Source organism: Ovis canadensis, chromosome 1 (assembly GCF_042477335.2).
Source record: "Ovis canadensis isolate MfBH-ARS-UI-01 breed Bighorn chromosome 1, ARS-UI_OviCan_v2, whole genome shotgun sequence".
Taxonomy (NCBI): domain Eukaryota; kingdom Metazoa; phylum Chordata; class Mammalia; order Artiodactyla; family Bovidae; genus Ovis; species Ovis canadensis.
In genome coordinates, this window is record NC_091245.1 from 36,938,404 (window position 1) to 36,943,627 (window position 5,224).

Below are 5,224 nucleotides of genomic sequence, written 5' to 3' on the forward strand. Positions count from 1 at the left end.
GCTCACGGCGGCCGGGTAAGAAGAGAGACTTGGAGCGGTCGGCTTAACTTTACACGCCTTTTGCACGAGGAAAGCCCTGCTCTCCGAAGGGGCTTGCAACCCTGCGCACGCGCAGTGCGCAGACACCCCCGCCCCCCGCCCACCCGCAGTCGGGCGCGCTCGGGTCGCTCGAGGACTCGGCCCCGCGCACCCGGGGCTGGCCTGGGCGCCAAAGGCCAGGAAAGAGAAACCCCCGGGCGGGACGGCGGTGGGGTGAGGGACAGCCGGAGATCCGGCACCTGTCCCGGAAGGTGGCCCTGCGCCGCCCGCCGCAGAGCCTTTGTTGGTTGGTTCCGTCTGAATCGCCGCGGGACCCAGCCGTCCCGCAGAGGCGCGCGGGCACCTCGCCGAGGCTGGCCCCGCGCTGCCATTGAAACGTGACACTGACGAACGAGCTGGGCCCGCGGCTTTCTTTGGGAGAGTTGAGAGTCGCCCGTCGCGGAGAATGTGGCTCTCTGGTTCCCTGGGAAACGTACTGCCTCCTCGGCTGCTGCCATCTTCCGTCTCCCCGCGAACACCGCCGCAGCACGCACGTGTTTCCTCTTTCCCAGTCCGCGTGCCAGGAGGAGAGCCCAAGTTCAGCTCCGAGAGTTGAGCAGGGAAGGACTCTGCTGAACACGGGAAAGTGGGGTTTGAGGGGGCCCAGGCAAGAAGGTAGTTCCTTGAGCCTTTTGCTTTAAGGCATCGACTGCATGTGTCCTCAGTCGTGTCCGACTCTGCGACCCCATGGACTGTAGGAAGCCCACCAGGCTCCTCTGTCCATGGGATTTACAGGCAAGAATACTGGAGTGGCGGAGACTTTAGCCTTTTGGGGGAGGGGGGCTGAGGATGATGGCAAGGGGACTGAGGGAGAAGACCCTGGCTGAACCTGTCTCCCCCACCCCTTTGTCGCGTTTCTGCGCCTGCCTTTTGGGGGGGGGGGGGCGGGGGCAGTGAGGAGTTCGCTATTTAGTTGTCTGTTTCCAGATACACAACAATGTGTGAAGCACTGAACCGGGGACCAGCAGTTATTAAGAATCAAAATAGGAATTTGCAAGCTGATTAAAGAGAATAAAATTCAAAAAAGGGGATAAAATGGTCTCATTAAAAAAATCAAATGGTGCAGCCAGGCTGTTTGCAACTAAAGGGTAGGTAAAATTAGAATTGGCTGTTGGGAGTCCCAGAACTTCTGTACCTGGGCAACCCTGCAAGTAAACTGGTCAGAGGTGATTCTGTGTTCTCACAGCACAGGAAAGACAATAGAGATTGAGGTGATGGTGGCAAGAAAAAGAGCCGCTCATTCGCGCTGGAGAAAGTTGGACAAGTAAATCAAGGCCAGATTGGAGAAGGCTGAGGGACCTGGGATTGAGTGGATAGAGTAGGAAAACCTTGTGCTTTGGGGCCAGTCGAGACTAAGTCTGAATCTCCTTTATGCCTCTTAGAAGTTGTAATTAGGAGCCTCTGTTCACCTCTGTGAGGCATTAATTATGCCTCAATGCTATGAGCATTATACACGGTTATATGAGACAATGTTCTTGGCCCTAATACATTTAGTATTGATATAACCCTTTCTTTCAACTATTTCAAATGTTGTCATGCATGATCTCTAGGCTTCTTCAAAGCATCTATAAGGTTATTTAAATAACCATATGTCTATGCTCTTCTTGCTTAAATCCAGCCAGCTCTGTTGCCTCCAGACACTAAGGAGTCCATGCTATACCGCTATGTTTTATAGCATCTAAATTATTTGAAAATGTTTAATTTCTACCATAGCTTCTAGTATAATCAACTTTCTGAGCAACTATCCCATCAGATTAGTCCATCTGATGCCAATCACATATAACATGGGTTTATTAGACCCTCACCAATGGCTTTAGCTGAAAATTCATCTTCATGAAGAGGAGCAGCAGTTAAGTTTCTCAAACAACCCTCACACCTGTGGCCTGCAGCCCACATTCAGAAGCTCTGAGACTGCAACTTAGGAAGGTCAGGCTGTGATTCACCATAGGTAATATGAAGAATACAAATGAGTTTCAAAGTGACATATAGACTGGACCCCCACTCTGTCCTTTCATTACTAAAAAGAGCCCTGGATTGCTCACTGTTGCTGTTGGGGAAAGGTACCAAAAAGAAGTAGCTAAGATCTCCAGATACGTGCCCAACACACCCCAACCAATATGTGTTTCCATGACACAGAAGCACAATTACACATCCGAGAATAAAACAAATGTCTCCAAAGTACAATGCTGTCTATTATAAAATCTCATTATAAAATGAGGCCATAAGCTATAGTTCCCACTTATCTAAAGTATTCAACATTCATTCTTTTATCTAACCATACCTGAAGATGATGAAATTTGTAACTGAAATTCTAGGATGAAGATAGTAATTTCAGAAGAGAAACATGTCAGCTTAATGTATGAGGTGGAGTCTGTGTTCTCCAAACATTAACCCCACCACTTTATTATGATAGAACTAAGACATGGACCTAGGGAGTGGGAGAGAGCAAGAAGTTTCTACGTTGAAGTTTAGAATGTAAATCTCAAGAGAATTGCTCCTGCATTTCTTCATACTTCTGCCAGCACTCAGAACAGGGTGGAACACACAAAATAAATTCCATGAGTAGGTGCTGGTTTCAGATGGTGTTTCTTCACAAAGCCCTCTTACCTAATTACCAAACTGGTCCCCAAAAGCTGACCATCCAAAGCCATCTGACCTTAAATTTGATAACTTTATGGTGTTAGTTACACAGTGCGGTTTTTTCCTGCTAATGAATCTCCTGTGGCATCTGTTTTTAAAAATGAAAATCTATTGCATTATTAGAAATACTCTCAGGGTACAGAATCTGCATAGCAGTGAAATGTGGTTAAGGTCTGAGCTTTTGACATTTCATTGGCAAGCAGAAGCACCAAGACTGGACCCAGTTTAAAAAAAAAAAAAATAGAAGAAGAAAGTAGGATGCACACATTTACATCCAATACCCCAACCCAAAGCCTCTTTAACTTCCGTTGTGCTATATTTGCATGCGTGCAAAGTTGCTTCAGTCATGGCGGACTCTTTGTGATCCTATGGACTCTAGCCGACCAGGCTCCTCTTTCTGTGGGGATTCTCCAGGCAATAAATGTTTGTTATGTTTAGTTATTCTGAAAAGTGAAAAGAAGGTATTCTGGGTAGGAATGCACCATATTCTACCACATCTTCAACATGGTTTGATTTGGTGCCTAGGTAGATAAGAAGAAGGGGAGTTAGTGAGTCATTGTTACACAATTTGGAAAAACAAAAGTACTGAAAGGAGTATAATTTTCCTGCCAAATAATCCAATCCTTTCATCATGAACTGTTACTATTCCATGGATGCAGGTATCAGCAAAAATATTTAATATTCAAAATTACTTATTGTAAATAATTTTTGTAACCAAATCTACAAAGGACCATCACTATGGGTCAGATGCCAGGATTTTGCCATAGCTACATTATACAAAAATTTTCAGTGTGATAGTATGCTATAAAGAGATTTGGTTGGTTTGGTCACTAAATATGTTACTCATATTTGTTAATGAGTAACTAGATCAACTCATTGTTTGGCTTCTCCCATGGTACACACGCCACCTTCCTCCACCATCAATATTTCCTTATGAAATGTAATACTCGACCGTTGCTAAAGGCCATAAACACCATCTTCTACCACACCTTCAACATGGCAAAACCACCAAGATGCCACTTCTCCAAGTGACCTTTCCCAATAACTTGTAGCAGTGTCCCAAAGCTAGTTGGAACCATATTAAGTTATGGTGCAACAGAGGCACCTGGATGTATAATCAGAAGAGCTAGGCTCTTCATGACCTGGCTCCACCACTTCTCTGAAGGATTTTAAGTGACCCCCTATTCTCCTACTCTCTAACCCCCAACCCCCATATACCTGAACCAAGCTTTCCTCTTCTATGAAGAATGAACTTGAGGTCCTACTTCATGGAAGTGTTATGAGAATCACATGCACATAGTAGGTGCTTAAATTGATGTTAAAGGTAGATTCTGAAATGTAGATCTGAGTTGTTGACATAGGAAAATTTCTTGAAGAAACAAAATATACCAACTATTCTTTGTATCCTCTTTATTTCCTCATATTCAAAATGAGAATAACATAAACAATGTAAGGTGATAAAAATGAAATGAGATAATACTGTGTGTGTGCGTGCTCAGTTGTGTCTGACTCTTTGTGACCCTATAGATTGAAGCCCACCAGCCTACTCTGGCCATGGGATTCTCCAGACAATAATAGTGTGGTTTGCCATGCCCTCCTCCAGGGGATCTTCCCAACCCAGGGATCAAACCTGTGTCTCTCTCTAGTCTCCTGCACTGGCAGGCAGGTTCTTTACCACTAGTGTCGCCTGGGAAGCCCCAAAATAGCAATAGTAAGTTATCCATATTAGAATGCTATTATTTGTCTATGAGGAGGGGATTAGCTAGAGAAAGTAGTTATCACAACTTCTACTGACGGGTCCTTCTAATCAGACACTCATCTCTCTCTGGCTCGCTCTACCCTCTTCTAAGGCCCTAATCTTCAAAAAACAGAAAACAGTAGACAAGGGCTTATAAGTTAGATTTGTTAGAGTAAAAGACATTTTTTTCCTTATTAAAAATCGCTGAAAGCTCCCTCTAGAAGGCATCGCATAGTACGCTGTTTAACTCTAGAAAGGATCCTGTCAGACAGGTATCACTATTCCCCTTTTTAAACGATGACGAAATCAAGACTCAGAAAAATCAAGTAACCTGTCCAAGGTCACAGGGCCACTCTTAGTGAAACAAGCTGCACTCCCTCGGACTAGCCCGGAGGAGGGATTTCTTTGATCCACGAATTCCCGGATTCCTGTGTTTACTACCCCAACCCCCTACTCCCCAAAAGTTCATTCTCAGTGCCCTCGGGACTCCCTCTTCTTCTAACAGTTCCGTTAATTCTGGAGCTCAGAACTCAGACTCAGGATCAGAGAGACGGCTCCCTGGACAAAACCGGGCCCTGCTTCTTCCCCTGGGTCTCTTTTTCTTGACCGGCAGTTTCTCCCCTTCTCCCTTCTGCAATCTGGAACTCGCCTGCAGGTGGCGCCCTGATTCGCTCGGGGAACTTGGAGGGCGAGGACACCGGTCACCAGCGGCCTCCCTTCAAGGCCATTTTAAATAGTCCCTTGGCTGGCGCCCTGCACAGGAACCCT